Source organism: Panulirus ornatus, chromosome 12, assembly GCF_036320965.1.
Source record: "Panulirus ornatus isolate Po-2019 chromosome 12, ASM3632096v1, whole genome shotgun sequence".
In the NCBI taxonomy this organism is placed as follows: domain Eukaryota; kingdom Metazoa; phylum Arthropoda; class Malacostraca; order Decapoda; family Palinuridae; genus Panulirus; species Panulirus ornatus.
This window is the reverse complement of record NC_092235.1, coordinates 70267584-70288391: the sequence shown is the minus strand read 5'-3', so window position 1 is coordinate 70288391 and position 20808 is coordinate 70267584. Positions and strand designations below refer to the sequence as shown.

At 44.4% G+C, this 20808-nt stretch overlaps 1 long non-coding RNA gene across 1 annotated transcript; it reads left to right on the top strand.

The window, feature by feature from the left end:
- The first annotated feature begins 10498 nt into the window (after positions 1-10498).
- LOC139751764 (uncharacterized) lies at positions 10499-12025 on the top strand. Its single transcript, XR_011713422.1, has 2 exons — positions 10499-11211; positions 11358-12025. It is a non-coding gene; the product is annotated as an uncharacterized lncRNA (long non-coding RNA).
- The last annotated feature ends 8783 nt before the right edge of the window (positions 12026-20808 follow it).

Genomic DNA, 20808 nt, shown 5'->3' with positions numbered 1-20808 from the left:
ATTAACGTGGCCTGTATCATGCTCTGGAAATGATGTCACACTTTGGTATGATTCCACTTTACAACCAGCTACCACATACCAGCTACCACATACCAGCTACCACATATCAGCTACCACATACCAGCTACCACATATCAGCTACCACATACCAGCTACCACATACCAGCTACCACATATCAGCTACCACATACCAGCTACCACATATCAGCTACCACATACCAGCTACCACATATCAGCTACCACATACCAGCTACCACATATCAGCTACCACATACCAGCTACCACATACCAGCTACCACATACCAGCTACCACATACCAGCTACCACATATCAGCTACCACATACCAGCTACCACATATCAGCTACCACATACCAGCTACCACATATCAGCTACCACATACCAGCTACCACATATCAGCTACCACATATCAGCTACCACATACCAGCTACCACATATCAGCTACCACATACCAGCTACCACATATCAGCTACCACATATCAGCTACCACATACCAGCTACCACATACCAGCTACCACATACCAGCTACCACATACCAGCTACCACATACCAGCTACCACATATCAGCTACCACATACCAGCTACCACATATCAGCTACCACATACCAGCTACCACATATCAGCTACCACATACCAGCTACCACATACCAGCTACCACATACCAGCTACCACATACCAGCTACCAAATACCAACTACCGACAGGAATGACATCACATAAAACACGAAATTGGCCAACTAGAAATGGTCCAAAAATGCTTCCCAGATGAGGTTGACACAGTTACCCATACCAGGTGGTGGACACGCTTACACTCACGAGGGACATGTATGATGAAGCAGAGGACCTGCCACCAGGTTAGGTTACAACACACTGTGTACCACGCCCGAGCCAGCACAACACACAAACACAACCATTACAATGACAGAAAGTAAGGAACCATCAATCCCAGAGTTGTTCTGTACATTACCACAACCATCAGACACTAATGATGTCCACAACCATCAGACACTAATGATGTCACAACCATCAGACACTATTGATGTCCACAACCATCAGACACTATTGATGTCCACAACCATCAGACACTAATGATGTCCACAACCATCAGACACTATTGACGTCCACAACCATCAGACACTATTGATGTCCACAACCATCAGACACTAATGATGTCCACAACCATCAGACACTATTGATGTCCACAACCATCAGACACTATTGATGTCCACAACCATCAGACACTATTGATGTCCACAACCATCAGACACTATTGATGTCCACAACCATCAGACACTATTGATGTCCACAACCATCAGACACTATTGATGTCCACAACCATCAGACACTATTGATGTCCACAACCATCAGACACTATTGATGTCCACAACCATCAGACACTATTGATGTCCACAACCATCAGACACTATTGATGTCCACAACCATCAGACACTATTGATGTCTACAACCATCAGACACTATTGATGTCCACAACCATCAGACACTATTGATGTCCACAACCATCAGACACTATTGATGTCCACAACCATCAGACACTATTGATGTCCACAACCATCAGACACTATTGATGTCCACAACCATCAGACACTATTGATGTCCACAACCATCAGACACTATTGATGTCCACAACCATCAGACACTATTGATGTCCACAACCATCAGACACTATTGATGTCTACAACCATCAGACACTATTGATGTCCACAACCATCAGACACTATTGATGTCCACAACCATCAGACACTATTGATGTCCACAACCATCAGACACTATTGATGTCCACAACCATCAGACACTATTGATGTCCACAACCATCAGACACTATTGATGTCCACAACCATCAGACACTATTGATGTCCACAACCATCAGACACTATTGATGTCTACAACCATCAGACACTATTGATGTCCACAACCATCAGACACTATTGATGTCCACAACCATCAGACACTATTGATGTCCACAACCATCAGACACTATTGATGTCCACAACCATCAGACACTATTGATGTCCACAACCATCAGACACTATTGATGTCTACAACCATCAGACACTATTGATGTCCACAACCATCAGACACTATTGATGTCCTACAACCATCAGACACTATTGATGTCCACAACCATCAGACACTATTGATGTCCTACAACCATCAGACACTATTGATGTCCACAACCATCAGACACTATTGATGTCCCACAACCATCAGACACTATTGATGTCCACAACCATCAGACACTATTGATGTCCTACAACCATCAGACACTATTGATGTCCACAACCATCAGACACTATTGATGTCCACAACCATCAGACACTATTGATGTCTACAACCATCAGACACTATTGATGTCCACAACCATCAGACACTATTGATGTCTACAACCATCAGACACTATTGATGTCCACAACCATCAGACACTATTGATGTCCACAACCATCAGACACTATTGATGTCCACAACCATCAGACACTATTGATGTCACAACCATCAGACACTATTGATGTCACAACCATCAGACACTATTGATGTCCACAACCATCAGACACTATTGATGTCCACAACCATCAGACACTATTGATGTCCACAACCATCAGACACTATTGATGTCTACAACCATCATACACTATTGATGTCTACAACCATCAGACACTATTGATTTCTACAACCATCAGACACTATTGATGTCCACAACCGTCAGACACTATTGATGTCCACAACCATCAGACACTATTGATGTCCACAACCATCAGACACTATTGATGTCTACAACCATCAGACACTATTGATGTCCACAACCATCAGACACTATTGATGTCCACAACCATCAGACACTATTGATGTCCACAACTATCAGACACTATTGATGTCTACAACCATCAGACACTATTGATGTCTACAACCATCAGACACTATTGATGTCCACAACCATCAGACACTATTGATGTCCACAACCATCAGACACTATTGATGTCTACAACCATCAGACACTATTGATGTCCACAACCATCAGACACTATTGATGTCCACAACTATCAGACACTATTGATGTCTACAACCATCAGACACTATTGATGTCTACAACCATCAGACACTATTGATGTCCACAACCATCAGACACTATTGATGTCCACAACCATCAGACACTATTGATGTCCACAACCATCAGACACTATTGATGTCTACAACCATCAGACACTATTGATGTCTACAACCATCAGACACTATTGATGTCTACAACCATCAGACACTATTGATGTCTACAACCATCAGACACTACTGAGTATTCACTGGAGAGCCTCAAGAAGGATGGACAAGTTCAGTAAGTATCAGGCGGTATGTTGGGGGTCTGTTACGTTACCTCCAGCTGATGACAGGTGCAACACAACCCCCCCCCCCACCTACAACCCAGCTGTGACGGTGGAAGACCATTCTGAGGAATACCAAACAAACTGTACACAGGGTCCGTCATGACCTTAACACAGGGTCCGTCATGACCTTAACACATAGGATTGTCCTAAACTTAACACATTAGGTTTCTTCAGAGTTTAACACAAAAGTTCCACCATAAGACTGACAGAAGTGATGTGTATTGAACTAGAGACAGACATTATGATGGTTTGGAGACACTGCTTTCCTAACCTGTCTCCCTGTACAGTGGTGGGTGGGGAGGATCCGTCTGGTCTTCACACCAGACAAGACTCAGACCCCAGCACACCAGTAGTGTCCTCCTGCTGATAACCTCCTCCTGTGCCATTATGTTTCCTAGTATGTTAGCCTCCCCATGTACTCCCCAGCCTCTTCTACTCTCCTCCCTTCCCAGCTTCTCCTTCTTCCCAGCCTATCAAACTTCTCGACCATTCCCCACGCCTCCCCTCACCAACACCTCACCCTTCCCTCCCCTTCTTGCCTCTCACCCTCAACTCCCGTTCCTGCCTCTCACCCCCCCTCTCCCCTCACCCACCTCTACCCCTCACTAGCCTCTCACCCTCCTCTCCCTGTAATAACCTCTCACCTTCTTGTTTCACAAGCCTCTCATCGTCTCCTCCCCTGCCTCTCACCCTCCCTTTCTCAGCCTTGTACCTTCCCTTCGTAGCCCTTCTTCCTCTTTCCTCGGCTCTCACTCTCAAATCTGTAACTTTACTCCCTGCTCTCCCTTGTGTGTCATCCTCCTCCTTCATCTCCCCTGCCTGTCACCCTTCACCCCCTAACCTCTTACCCTCTCCGTTCGTGAGACACCAGTAAGTATATCCGGCAATCAGCGACATTACCGATATTCCCACATTCCAACCGCTGGGAGTCCCAGGCGCGTCCAGCCATTCCCAGGGGAGCTGTGGCGGGGTTAGGGGCGGACAGCTGATGTGCTCCAGCTTCCGGTGGTGGGAACGCGGCAGAGAGCGTGAGAACTGATGGATGAGCCACACAGGTGTTGGTGGTCGGGCCCGCTCATGCCACACACCCAGGTGGGTGGGGTCACCTGTCATTTGAGTGTTTGCTTGTTGGATCTCCACTTGTATATGATGGGTAGGTTATGTCACTGATGGACAACTCAAGGTATCCGGTGGCAGCCAATCAGAATATTTTCTTCTGGTCGGAACACGACGGGTTTCTGATGTCCGGCCAGTCATAACGTGCAGCCAGACATAACAGGTAATCAGTCATAACATTATGTCTTGGTTAACTAAGCAACATTATCTTGGGAGATAACCAGTCACAAATTCATTTCGCAAATCAACTACGGTGACCTAAACAACAAATATTTTACGACTAAATGTACGTCGTTGTGACGTGTGACCGATCGCCATTCAGGATAATACTTCCAACCATACTGGTGGTCGGGAGCCAGTGTGTGTGTGTGTGTGTGTGTGTGTATGTGTGTGTGTGTGTGTGTGTGTGTGTGTGTGTGTGTGTGTGTGTGTGTGTGTGTGTGTGCTATAACCTTTGTCAACAGTACGGAAGGTGTAGTCATGGGGGTCACATTTAATGCCACACAACGCTCTACGCTTCACTATAACAACTCCTAACACAACAAGTTATAATTTGCAGCCTTTTCAAAAAAGTTTCGTTCTATGTTCTTGGTCAGATATCATGTTCTTCCTGGCATTGTTCACAGAAGTACTCCACTGTCGCTCACTCTCGATTGCGTTAGATTTTGTTATGAGAATTTGATGTGTCGTCTCGTCTCATTCTAGTGATTTTCATTGTGGACATCATTATGCCTTGTATCACCTCCTTAAGAGCGATCAGTCACCTCACGCATCATCTTGGTAGCCCAGATTTTTGCATTCACATCTTGGACATTTTCTAACTTCAATGATCAGGCTGGAGACGAGTACTACAGTTAGAGTTCAGAGTAACTTGCAAATAATTTATAGAACATTTTCATGACACAATACTTAATATGAAATTGTAGAAGTAACCAGTATATAATTTGCCTCCAACAATTCTCATAATGTGATGCTCTGTCGTCAGGTTGGGTACTGTGTCAACCGCACTTCCTTCACACAGCAGCAGTCAACATATTAAGACATTGCTGATGCTTCTGGTGAGTGAACAGCATCATAGAAGATGATAGACGTATGTGGAGCGGCACACGCTGGACACAAGCTAATTAGACACTGCCTCTCTGATGTGGATTATGTCTCCACTTCCACTCAGATAAGCTTCAGTCTACCGAAGGAGGAGTCACACGTTCTTTCTTGCCTAAACATCCAGTGTCTCTACCAACCACTTGTGAGGGACAGCGTCAAATGTCGTCCGGCAGCGCAAGGACAAAATCTCTACCAGAGAAGTCCACATGATGAGTTACTTATACTGCTCCCCTGACCCTACGCCAGAGAAGTCCACATGATGAGTTACTTATACTGCTCCCCTGACCCTACGCCAGAAAAGTCCACATGATGAGTTACTTATACTGCTCCTCTGACCCTACGCCAGGGTCTCCCCAAGGTAGCGTCTGGTTTACAAGATATCATCCATTGTATCTGCTATTATCTTCAACTGGCAACTACCATCACATACACACACATTCCACTGCAATATTACGATCTACTTTCTTAGAAGCAGGAACGACACTGGTTCGTCTTCCATCACTGACATTGTATTTTCGTCTAAGTATCTTTGCAACACTTCAGGCGGTCTGTCCAATATTTCCCGCCTCATTGAGTACGTATGTACTGAGAGACATCACCAGGTCTACCCACATCCTTCGTTAACCTCACCTAACCTAACCTAACCTAACCTAACCTAACCTAACCTAACCTAACCTCGGTGTGTGTGTGTGTGTGTGTGTGTGTGTGTGTGTGTGTGTGTGTGTGTGTGTCACCATTAGGTTTATAAACATCAGGAACTGGAATCATTCAGTGATAGCTGACCATCTGTGATATACGATCATTTCAGTGGAGTGTGTCACCACTAGTGAACCTCCCTCCTGCAGGTTCTCATGGTTCAGCTCTCACCCCCCCCCCCCCCAGCCTCTGACCACATTAAGCTGTTTATCCCATTTTATCCAACATTTATTAAACTCATTATCTGGCCAGTATGTCCTTCTGGTCTGGAACGAGGGGAAAGTTCCCACAGGGGGCGCTAACCTCGCTAATATGGACCCCCGGCCATGTTCACCACTCTGGCTAAAACGAACCCTTGCCTACAGTATCAACCCTCGCTGATACGTTCCCTCGGTTATATTGACCAACCCAGTATGTTAACTGGTCATTGCCATAAACGAACATCGTCCATTATATGATAATGTTATCCAGTTAGCTGATGAGGAGTTCAGTTAAGGGGATGAGTGCCAGAAGCCGGCCAGTGTGGTGAGCAGGGCGCTCATGATGTTGGTCGCTAGGATCTACAGCAGCGAACATACACTGCTGACTGGTCAGATCCTGGGGTCATGCACACACCCTACACCTGACTGACTGGCAGACAGACCACATCATGTCTCTCCAGTCCACTGTAAGATAAAGTCCAGCTGCTAGTCTCCACGTGTACTACAATATAGAGCCCAGAGCTGCTAGTCTCCACGTGTACTACAATATAGAGCCCAGAGCTGCTAGTCTCCACGTGTACTACAATAGAGCCCAGAGCTGCTAGTCTCCACGTGTACTACAATATAGAGCCCAGAGCTGCTAGTCTCCACGTGTACTACAATATAGAGCCCAGAGCTGCTAGTCTCCACGTGTACTACAATATAGAGCCTAGAGCTGCTAGTCTCCACGTGTACTACAATATAGAGCCCAGAGCTGCTAGTCTCCACGTGTACTACAATATAGAGCCCAGAGCTGCTAGTCTCCACGTGTACTACAATATAGAGCCCAGAGCTGCTAGTCTCCACGTGTACTACAATATAGAGCCCAGAGCTGCTAGTCTCCACGTGTACTACAATATAGAGCCCAGAGCTGCTAGTCTCCACGTGTACTACAATATAGAGCCCAGAGCTGCTAGTCTCTACGTGTACTACAATATAGAGCCCAGAGCTGCTAGTCTCCACGTGTACTACAATATAGAGCCCAGAGCTGCTAGTCTCCACGTGTACTACAATATAGAGCCCAGAGCTGCTAGTCTCCGCGTGTACTACAATATAGAGCCCAGAGCTGCTAGTCTCCACGTGTACTACAATATAGAGCCCAGAGCTGCTAGTCTCCACGTGTATTACAATATAGAGCCCAGAGCTGCTAGTCTCCACGTGTACTACAATATAGAGCCCAGAGCTGCTAGTCTCCACGTGTACTACAATATAGAGCCCAGAGCTGCTAGTCTCCACGTGTACTACAATATAGAGCCCAGAGCTGCTAGTCTCCACGTGTACTACAATGTAGAGCCCAGAGCTGCTAGTCTCCACGTGTACTACAATATAGAGCCCAGAGCTGCTAGTCTCCACGTGTACTACAATATAGAGACCAGAGCTGCTAGTCTCCACGTGTACTACAATATAGAGCCCAGAGCTGCTCGTCTCCACGTGTACTACAATATAGAGCCCAGAGCTGCTAGTCTCCACGTGTACTACAATATAGAGCCCAGAGCTGCTAGTCTCCACGTGTATTACAATATAGAGCCCAGAGCTGCTAGTCTCCACGTGTACTACAATATAGAGCCCAGAGCTGCTAGTCTCCACGTGTACTACAATATAGAGCCCAGAGCTGCTAGTCTCCACGTGTACTACAATATAGAGCCCAGAGCTGCTAGTCTCCACGTGTACTACAATATAGAGCCCAGAGCTGCTAGTCTCCACGTGTACTACAATATAGAGCCCAGAGCTGCTAGTCTCCACGTGTACTACAATATAGAGCCCAGAGCTGCTAGTCTCCACGTGTACTACAATATAGAGCCCAGAGCTGCTAGTCTCCACGTGTACTACAATATAGAGCCCAGAGCTGCTAGTCTCCACGTGTACCACAATATGGAGCCCAGAGCTGCTAGTCTCCACGTGTACTACAATGTAGAGCCCAGAGCTGCTAGTCTCCACGTGTACTACAATATAGAGCCCAGAGCTGCTAGCCTCCACGTGTACTACAATGTAGAGCCCAGAGCTGCTAGTCTCCACGTGTACTACAATGTAGAGCCCAGAGCTGCTAGTCTCCACGTGTACTACAATATAGAGCCCAGAGCTGCTAGTCTCCACGTGTACTACAATATAGAGCCCAGAGCTGCTAGTCTCCACGTGTACTACAATATAGAGCCCAGAGCTGCTAGTCTCCACGTGTACTACAATATAGAGCCCAGAGCTGCTAGTCTCCACGTGTACTACAATGTAGAGCCCAGAGCTGCTAGTCTCCACGTGTACTACAATATAGAGCCCAGAGCTGCTAGTCTCTACGTGTACTACAATATAGAGCCCAGAGCTGCTAGTCTCCACGTGTACTACAATGTAGAGCCCAGAGCTGCTAGTCTCCACCTGCATGACCATGTTGACCACCAGGAGTTCTGACACCAGGTAGAGGTGTGAGAGGAGGATGGGGGGTGGGGGTGGCACTGTGTACCTCATGCCCGCCAACCGTTGTGCTGACGTGGTAAGTGTCAGCTGACCGTTGTGCTGACGTGATAAGTGTCAGCTGACCGTTGTGCTGGCGTGGTAAGTGTCAGCTGACCGTTGTGCTGGCGTGGTAAGTGTCAGCTGATCGTTGTGCTGACGTGGTAAGTGTCAGCTGACCGTTGTGCTGACGTGGTAAGTGTCAGCTGACCGTTGTGCTGGCGTGGTAAGTGTCAGCTGACCGTTGTGCTGGCGTGGTAAGTGTCAGCTGATCGTTGTGCTGACCACACTGAAGGTATGATCAGTATGGTCAGCTGTCGACCCCTGTAAGTATTACATCAACTTTCACTTGTCACATATGGGTCTTTATAATCTCCCTACCCGCTCCCTGAAGTGTATGCTCTGTACCCCCTCCCTGAAGTGTATATCATCTCCCTACCTTCTGTACCCCCTCCCTGAAGTGTATATCATCTCCCTACCTTCTGTACCCCCTCCCTGAAGTGTATATCATCTCCCTACCTTCTGTACCCCCTCCCTGAAGTGTATATCATCTCCCTACCTTCTGTACCCCCTCCCTCAAGTGTATATCATCTCCCTACCTTCTGTACCCCCTCCCTCAAGTGTATATCATCTCCCTCCCTTCTGTACCCCCTCCCTGAGGTCTGTGTCACACCACAGAACGGAGTCAGTTGAGAGCTGTTTGCATCAAGGTGTGCAGCAATTCATGTTCTTTATAGGAAACATCAGTTATATATCTGCATGTGTTTATTGATGATTGTGTTACTCTATTGAACTGTGGGGATGAATGGAGGAAGTGTGGGGGTATGTAACTGTAGTGTGGGGTGAAGAGGACCGTGTTAGGTTAAAGGATGTAGTGTTTCATGAAAACACTCGCGTTCCAGTGTGGCACACCTGGACTGTCTTCCCCACAGTATTGCAAGGTGCGTTGTGGCCTGAGGAAGGCAGGAGGTCGTGACACCCGGTGCAGTGTGGGTAGCCTGGCCCATGCAGGGGCGACACATGCCTAACGTGGGTTGGTTGGTGAGTTTGTGATGGCGGGCGGGTCGCTACTGTAACAACTACATCTGTTGTGATACCAGACGATGGTTCCCTGGCAAGCGTCACCTGAGGAAGGATCTAAGTCACCAGGCAATAATACTGTGCTTGAGGCAGTCACTTCCCACGCTGCACGACACTCTGGCAGGTGGTCACGGCAGCCACTCGGCCAGTTAACAATTTGTTGATGTTTGCTGACCGGAGGGAAGTCGTGTGGGAACCAGACGACGCTCCGATATTAGCACAGTTAGTAACGAGTAAACAGGAGTACTTATCATGTGGCTACACTTCTCCATATGCGCGTGTGGCCGTGAGAACGACTGTCGGTCGCACTCCCAGGCCGCACCGACACGCGCCAGCCACACGCGCAACTCACCTGCGTCAGAAACACACGTAAAACCTATCCTGACTTAACCATCATTTTTCCTGCCTTCTCATAACACAACATATTAATATGAACTATGTAGCGTTTACCAGAGGAAATACCAACAAAGACAGGAGCTTCTCCATCCGATCCTCCGCATCAACTTATACATGTCGTCTCAGTTTACTACAAGTGTTATTCTAAAATGCTCAGGAATGAAGTATGATAGGATCGCCATCATAACCTTCGTATCATCTCCCACATTTCAAAAAAATGATATGATATTTTAAGTTGGGAATATTTCTAAAAAAATATTAATAAAAGTACTTTAAACAGTTTCGTTTGCGCAGCGTTGGCGGCCGTAGGACAGCGCGAAAGGACGAGCCACACGCGTGAGACGGCAGAGCAACACACGTTCCCACACGCGCCACCTGCACGCGTCTATCTCCCGACACGCGCCAGCGTCTTCGTTTCCTGTTTTTATATAAATCTTAATTACATTTATAGAATATCTTTCACTATCACTGCGCATTAGTAAAAGCAACGTTATCAACAAATCATACATGAATGATATTCTGATAAAGAGAAAATTAACATTAAAATGCTAAATAATGATTCAAAAATAGAGGAATCGGACACTATTGACGCGTCTGGGGTATATATCCCTAAAACTGGCACGTCAATGGTCAGTGTTGCACCGACCCTGGCTGGTCTGTGTGTATACGTCTCCTTCATGGCGGGGCACAACACACGCTGCTTCTTCCTTCCCAGGAAAATATTGAAGGTAATTATTTGATTCATGAATCATCCACGACCAGTAAGTTGTTGGCCAAGACTTTATGTGTATAAAACTAGCTGTTGGTAGAGGTTGTTTACCCGTATTAACTGAGCGATGGCTGCCATATGTTAAGTACTACTTGTCCTGTACAGGTGTTGCGTGGGGCGCGGCTCTGGTGGCGGCCTCCTGTACTACCGTGCGCTACCTTCCCTGACCACGCACATCATGGGCCAGCCGCCCAGCTTCATTCCTGCAGCTACGAGGAAGCCCAGAACGTTCACAACGAGCGCTTGGAGGCGCAGTGATGGGACGGCTGATCTGCTGTGTGGAGTGGCCAGTGTGAGGTGCGACCTACGCCCACTGCTTCCTGCTGTCAGGTCGTGATCATGTCCCATAGGTCGTCCTGCCTACTGCATGGTACTGTGGGTCGTCCTGCCTACTGCATGGTACTGTGGGTCGTCCTGCTTACTGCAAGGCATCGCAGATAGTCCTGTCTACCACAAAGCACCATGGGTCGTCCTACGTACCACAAGGCACCACGGACATCCTGCCTGGTGCATGGTACCTGGTACAAGATACGTGGGAATTTCTAGCTACAAAAAAGAAGCACCACAGGCCGGCCCTCCGTGACAACTACAAGGAGACTGAGTGAGCCATCCTACCTGTTACCAGGTGAAGGGTCACCAAGCACTAGTTGAGGAGGAACATAGTACCAGGTAAGGAGAGACCTGGCACTAGGTAAGGGGGCACCTAGTACCGAATAGACGAACACGTCAATACTTTGTACATTATAATGTTAAATAAAAAATGTTACATTATCTATTTGTCGTTCAGTTTCTTGAATATTTTCCTCTTGTTTAATTCTGGACAGACACGAACACTCGGATACACAGTGGGGACCTAGCTTAGGCTAGTGTGTGTGTGTGTGTGTGTGTGTGTGTGTGTGTGTGTGTGTGTGTGTGTGTACACGTAAGTGAATATAAGGTACATGGTTAAGAGACGGGGTTATGGGTATAAAACTTTTCCACGTAACAGACACATTGAGAAAAGAGAGTACATAGTGCAAAGGTTAAAGGCATTGAATTTGTTTACTATGGAAGCAAGAAGAGTAACTGTTGACTTGATCACAATTTTTACATGTCTGATGACGTAGACAGTGAACACTACTTCGAAACATGGAAAGATAGAAAACGAGATGCCGTAACATGAAATTAAGGAAGAAAATTGCAGGACTTACCATCACGTAGCTTCCCAGCATCACATCACTGCAAGAAAATGAACGGAGAAACATCGTGAATGTGGATGACATCCAAAAGTTGAAAAATCTATGATAGTATGGAAAGTTCAAGATATGGAACTCCACGAGCAAAGAACTCCCTCCCCATACAGTACAAGAGATGGGATCCCACCAGTGTACAACTCCCTCCCCATACAGTACAAGAGATGGGACCCCACCAGTGTACAACTCCCTCCCCATACAGTACAAGAGATGGGACCCCACGTGTACAACTCTCTTCCCGTACAGTACAAATGGATAATTTCAAATAGGAAATCATAAACACTCACAAATACACACATAACGTTGAGAAATATACACAAATACATGTACAAACAATAGATGAACGAACCAAGATAAATATGTCATGATTATAATGCAAGGACAATGAGGATGGGTTGTGAAATATGTACTTCCCAGACATACTGAAGTTCCAATAGTAGAAAATTGGCTTAATCATCTTAGATAGACTGTGAGAACCTGAGTATGCATGTAAGACTGGCTACACAACAGGAGATCTCTATTGGTCTATAATGTCACTGAACATATGAGGATGAGGGAACTCGTTCATCATGACAATATTATGTATGATGCTACACATGACAATATTATGTATGATGATACACATGACAATATTATGTATGATGATACACATCATGACAATATTATGTATGATACGTGTACAATATGTCGTAAATAAGGATAAAGGCAAAACTGATGGTGGAAACTACACAAACAGATCATCTTTATGAGAAGAGAACTTGCGAAACGGAGTTCAACAGATACGGCACAGTTCACTGTCGTGGAAGAGTTTGTGATACTTGGTGTGCAGGAGTAGCAACATGCGTCCCCACAACTGCAAATACAGAGAGAAGATTAGAAATAAGTTGAATGATTCAAGAGATGGTGAAAAGCGAAATAACTTTGGGACGTACTGAGGGCTGAGGCGGTGGTTGGACGAACCTTCATTTGTAAGGTGTGAGGGAGGAGGTAATGAGTAGACCAGGCAAAGAGAGAAGAACATTTGAAAAGGATATTGTGGTCAAGACGGCAGGAGATCATCCCAGACTTCTCCATACAGTCATCAGGGATAAACTGGTAGTTAGAGAGTAAGTAATAATCACTGGGAATGGACAAAGAAGAGTTGTAGAGGATTACGTCATTATACATGACCAGTGTAAAGTTTTGTGATGGAAAACACTACAGTCCAGCGGGTGTGACCGTGGTGACCTGGACCAGACATGGTTCATTATACAGAGAGTAACAAGTGTTGTGTTCTGGGAGGTTAGGTTAGGTTAGGTTATGAGAAAGAAATCAAAGTTTGAGCCACAGAAGAAGGCTGGGCAGATTGTGTGTATCTGGAGATACGTGAGACCATCTAACAATGTACCACAGAAAACGCCGGGAAAACGTTACATCTTCAGGCAGGCATAAGATAGAGACTCATCGATATAGAAAATCATCCTCGTGGAAGGAAACAAAAGAGTCGGGTCGTGGAGGCCTTCTCCATGCGGGTTAGTGTACCAGTGACGTGCTGCAGGGTTGACTTAGTACCACTGCTCTTCTTGATCTACGTATGGATGGATGTGATCTGCCAGGATAGGTTTGAAGTTGATGCCAAGATCAGGATGGAAGTTAAAAGCGAGGAGGACTCCATCAACTTACATCACGGCCTAAATACTCCCAATTTAGTTTGATACTTGATGATAATCAGACCAAGTGATGCATGGCAATGAGCACGGGACACAGTGAAACAAGATCTCGTTATGAATATCACACGGAAGGAGGGATCTGGGAGTGGACACTGTACCTCAGCCGTGCTCACCTTACGTAGGATAATAGTGAAGAAGACAAACTGTATACTGGCACGTATTACCATTGTATTTAGACACCTGAATAAGGAAACATACAGCAGACTGCTCATATGTTATTTGGTCATGGCATTTAAAGAGGCACAAAGAATAATGCAGCAATTCCACAAAAGGTCAACAAAGATAGTACCAGAATTAAGAAAGACAAATTACAGAGACGTTCAAGGCCATTGTGTAGTCCATTACGGGAGAGAGAAGACTAAGGAGTGACGTGATCACATAATTTGAGTTTTTAGCTACCTTAATGATGCAGATAATAAATAGTTTTTTGGTAGATGTAAGGGGAGGACTATCAGAGACAGAACAACCAGAAAGAATTTGACAGAAAGGCTGTAAAGTGAGTGATGATGTGTTCGTGAACTGGTTACTGAAGTTTAAAAATTTGTTTGATGGTGGAGAATCTTGGCTTCGATTGTAACTTTAGAGATCTGACGTGAGGACACTTGCATCAGTTTGAAGTAACCAGATGTGAGGACACTTGCATCAGACGTGAGGGATACATACCAGTATGAGATATTCATGGCACAATTACAAAACCAAAGATTAAATATTGACAATGATTTAAATGTTTGTTCAAACAAGTCTGTTCGTTGTGTTATCTCTGTCCATAACAACTGGAAATTATTTTTACATTTCATTATCACACTCACTGCAAGGAAAATCATTATATTTCCATACTAAAGTCGCTTCAGAAGTTAATTCAGTAAGTACATATATATCTAAAAACGAGTAAAATTGTTTTTCAGGAATAAGTCAGACGCTTATGATCTTAATGCTTCCGCAACTAAATTCTAATTATTCTACACTGGTGCCAGTAAATGTACTCAATTCTCTAACAGTAATTTTCAATCATTATGAAATCATTCCATTTTCTATGTAGCTCAATTAGATTATCGTGTCATTAAGAATTTCGAACATATAATGAGGACCACACAAAAAATAAGTGCTTGTATATACTTCATATGGTACCCTCCGTAAAATATTCATATATGTACACTGTATATGTACTTTGCTAACACAAACTCATTCACTCGCTCAGAGTAAAGTTGTAACGTACCGTCTACGTATTTTCTTTGTGTTACCCATACCACACAAGAGCATCGTCAACAACAAATACATCATAGAAAACAAAGTAATTTGTTTAGGTATAACTTATTTCTTTTGCGAAACTCTGGATGACCTGAAGATTGACTATATGTCAGGTATATATATATATATATATATATATATATATATATATATATATATATATATATATATATATATATATATATATATATTATCCCTGGGGATAGGGCTATCCCTGGGGATAGGGGAGAAAGAATACGTCCCACGTATTCCCTGCGTGTCGTAGAAGGCGACTAAAAGGGAAGGGAGCGGGGGGCTGGAAATCCTCCCCTCTCGTTTTTTTTTTTAATTTTCCAAAAGAAGGAACAGAGAAGGGGGCCAGGTGAGGATATTCCCTCAAAGGCCCAGTCCTCTGTTCTTAACGCTACCTCGCTATCGCGGGAAATGGCGAATAGTATGAAAAAAAAAAAAAAAAAAAATATATATATATATATATATATATATATATATATATATATATATATATATATATATATATATATGATGGTAGTAAGCGTAGTAAATGATTACTTGGTAAATTTTCATTTGAATAAAATGCCAGACACACATCTATCTATGATAAGTGTAGATGACGTCATTAACTGGGCAACAAAATTGCAAATTTCGTAGGATGAAAACACAGCAACTAGGTCTGTAATGTCCTTTCACTTCCCTCGTTCCCATGACACTCATTATACATTTCGGAAGTTATCATGAGCAATAATGTATCTCAGAATGTTTGATATGATCAGTAAACAAACTGAGAAGAGAGCAAAGTGTCAAGCTGGGTTCTGGCTTAGCGAAGATACTGCCCACAGAATTTGATATATTTACTGAACTAATCTGAAATGTCCTAACAAAAACGGCAAAGAACGGCGCAGCAAAACTATACATATAAGTTGAAATATCCCTCCCCTCTTGAATGAAGAACAGAAGCATAAAAAAAGAATGACATCGATAGATAGAGGCCAAATTTTGTGAAAGGATTACCACCCAGCCCACTCTACACCCGACCAACTGTATCAAGAGGAAAATTCAATGTGCAGACCCTCCATCTGATGTGAACACCCTTTATCTGATATGAAGACCTTACGCCTGATGTAAAGACCCTGTATCTGATGTGACGGCCCTCCGTATTGTGTGAAGACCCTGCGTCTGATGTGTAGGCCTTGCGTTTGATGTAAAGGCCATCCGTCTGATGTGAAGACCCTCCATCTGATGTTCAGACCCTCCGTCTGATGTGAGGATTGGAGGGGAAAATTCTTCTTGCGTGTGGTATGAGGCAACTAACATGGTCGGGCAATATGGGCTGGAAACCTTCCCCCACTTATCACAAAATCAGGAACAGGAAGACCTCTCCTTAAAGGCTCAGGCTAGGATGTCTGAATATGCTTGGATGTAACACAGAAGAAAAGAAAGACGAGATAGGTCGCATGTTTGTGAAGAGAAAGTTGGCGGTCCTATGTCCAAGTGAAACCATCGTGAGATGAAGGGGACGAGAAGAGGAATGTTTGGGTTATGTTTGGGTAGTAAAGTTGGAGATCAGTGTGACGGCAAGAGCAAAGCGACGAGTGGCATTCTTCACGAAGACGGAGCTGGTTGTGTCCGACCTCTCACAGTGGTGTCCCCACGGTGCATACAGGTACCTCCCTAACACAGCACCGTTAACCAGGCACCAACTGTTCTCCTGGGGTTTTCACTGTCTGACCAGTGAACTAATGCTTCACAGTCACTGCCCAGCCACATCCCCGCATCCCCTGTACTAAACATGTCATGCGACGTATTGTTACCAAACTTATGTCAAAACAAGTAAGATCTGGATCCGTGATTACTGGAATGATGATGTACATGGCTAGCTCTGGGCACTAGGAAGAATGTCAAGGATCCAAGTTGTGTGTTCTAAGCAAGGCAGGAGGCCCCATACTTGGGCTGGGGTGTCAAGCGCGACCCGCAAAAAAGTGACCTACATATGGGAGAAAGTGAGTCTGGCAACTCTCTCCCTCGCCAAAGGTGACTAAATGATGGATTAATCCCTTTCTCTGGAGACAAAACATATATACTCAAGCAGCTTAGCTGTACGAAAAAGATCTTCATGAAGGATGAATCTGACGACCCTCAGACCCTACGACCTTGGTCGGTATACACTTATTGTTTACTTCTGACGCAGAGCAAGTCCCACAGTCTGACACACGCTGGACACAAGAGGAACGAGTTGCTGCCGGCACAACCTACACCTACCCACACCCTCCACGGCCACCTTCCTTACCAGAGGTGTGGGTGATCACTACCCCCGGTCCAGGCCAGACAGTGAGGCATGTCGTACCCTCCCCATCAAGCCAGATAGTGCCAGCAAATTACTGTTACATTAACATACTGCCGACCTGCCTCCCTCCACCAGCACCAGCCACACTGCTGACCTGCCTCCCTCCACCAGCACCGGCCACATGCTGACATGCCTCCCTCCACAAGCACCGGACACACTGCGACATGCCTCCATATGTGAAGACGAGTCTCCACATGTGAAGACGATCCCCCACATGTGAAGACGATCCTCCACATGTGAAGACAGAAGCCTCCACTCATAATGACGTAAATCATCCACAAGAGATGATCAGTGTTTAGTTATCTGAAGGACTGTTATTGTTTAGAGATACAGTCCTAAACAGGAGTAGAAATATTGGCGTGGGATTGATATCGCCAACAAGAAAGTGTTAACTTTCTTAAAATTGAGTGTTAGTGACATCTGATGGTAACTGTGTCAGCATTATTAGATACATAAGGATTACTGAGACCATTAACTCCCAGGTTATCAGATCACACTATTTACAGAAATAGAACAAACATGATATAAAGTTAGGTTAGGTTATGGTTAGGTTAGGTTATGTTAGGTTAGGTCTTGGTTGTTATGTTAGGTTAGAAGTTATGGTTAGGCTAGGTTAGGTTATGGTTGTTAGGTTGGATTATGGTTAGGTTAGGTTATGGTTTGGTTAGGTTATGGCTAGCTTAGGTTAGGTTATGGTAAGGTTAGGGTAGGTTATGTTATGGTTAGGTTAGCTTAGGCTAGGTTATGGTTAGGTTATGGTTAAGTTAGGCTAGGGTATGGTTAGGTTAGGTTAGGAGTGTGACACTGTCTGTTTGGTGACTCACGAAGGTCAGTCAAATCTGAGAATGACTACCTGACCAGTGCACAATACTGTGTTAACAACTGTATTATTATTATCATTATCATAGATATTCAATATTATTATCATTATTATTATTATTATTATTATTATTATTATTATTATTATTATCATTATTATTATTATTATCATTATTATTATTATTATCATCATCATCATCATCATCATCATCATATTATTATTATTATTATTATTATTATCATTATTATTATTATCATTATTATTATTATTATTATTATCATTATTATTATAATTATTATTATTATTATTATTATCATTATCATTAACCACAATATTGTATTAACTACTGTATCATTATTATGAATATTTATTATCATTATTATTATTATCATTATCATTATTGTTATTATTATTATTATTGTTATTATTATTATTATTATTATTATTATTATTATTATTCATCGAGGATGTAAGGCATGCGTACGTGTAGGAAGAGAGGAAAGTGATTGGTTCTTAGTGAATGTAGGTTTGCGGCAGGGGTGTGTGATGTCTCCATGGTTGTTTAATTTGTTTATGGATGGGGTTGTTAGGGAGGTAAATGCAAGAGTTTTGGAAAGAGGGGCAAGTATGAAGTCTGTTGGGGATGAGAGAGCTTGGGAAGTGAGTCAGTTGTTGTTCGCTGATGATACAGCGCTGGTGGCTGATTCATGTGAGAAACTGCGGAAGCTGGTGACTGAGTTTTGTAAAGTGTGTGAAAGAAGAAAGTTAAGAGTAAATGTGAATAAGAGCAAGGTTATTAGGTTCAGTAGGGTTGAGGGTCAAGTCAATTGGGAGGTAAGTTTGAATGGAGAAAAACTGGAGGAAGTAAAGTGTTTTAGATATCTGGGAGTGGATCTGGCAGCGTATGGAACCATGGAAGCGGAAGTGGATCATAGGGTGGGGGAGGGGACGAAAATCCTGGGAGCCTTGAAGAATGTGTGGAAGTCGAGAACATTATCTCGGAAAGCAAAAATGGGTATGTTTGAAGGAATAGTGGTTCCAACAATGTTGTATGGTTGCGAGGCGTGGGCTATGGATAGAGTTGTGCGCAGGAGGATGGATGTGCTGGAAATGAGATGTTTGAGGACAATGTGTGGTGTGAGGTGGTTTGATCGAGTGAGTAACGTAAGGGTAAGAGAGATGTGTGGAAATAAAAAGAGCGTGGTTGAGAGAGCAGAAGAGGGTGTTTTGAAATGGTTTGGGCACATGGAGAGAATGAGTGAGGAAAGATTGACCAAGAGGATTTATGTGTCGGAGGTGGAGGGAACGAGGAGAAGTGGGAGACCAAATTGGAGGTGGAAAGATGAAGTGAAAAATATTTTGTGTGATCGGGGCCTGGACATACAGGAGGGTGAAAGGAGGGCAAGGAATAGAGTGAATTGGATCGATGTGGTATACCGAGGTTGACGTGCTGTCAGTGGATTGAATCAGGGCATGTGAAGCGTCTGGGGTAAACCATGGAAAGCTGTGTAGGTATGAATACTTGAGTGTGTGGACGAAACAGACGAAAGAAATGGCCCAACCCCCCCCCCCCCCCCATACACATGTATATACATACGTCCACACACGCAAATATACACACCTACACAGCTTTCCATGGTTTACCCCAGACGCTTCACATGCCCTGATTCAATTCACTTACAGCACGTCAACCACGGTATACCACATCGCTCCAATTTACTCTATTCCTTGCCCTCCTTTCACCCTCCTGCATGTTCAGGCCCCGATCACACAAAATCTTTTTCACTCCATCTTTCCACCTCCAATTTGGTCTCCCTCTTCTCCTCGTTCCCTCCACCTCCGACACATATATCCTCTTTGTCAATCTTTCCTCACTCATTCTCCCCATGTGCCCAAACCACTTCAAAACACCCTCTTCTGCTCTCTCAACCACGCTCTTTTTATTTCCACACATCCCTTACGTTACTCACTCGATCAAACCACCTCACACCACACATTGTCCTCAAACATCTCATTTCCAGCACATCCATCCTCCTGCGCACAACTCTATCCATAGCCCACGCCTCGCAACCATACAACATTGTTGGAACCACTATTCCTTCAAACATACCCATTTTTGCTTTCCGAGATAATGCTCTCGACTTCCACACATTCTTCAAGGCCCCCAGAATTTTCGCCCCCTCCCCCACCCTATGATCCACTTCCG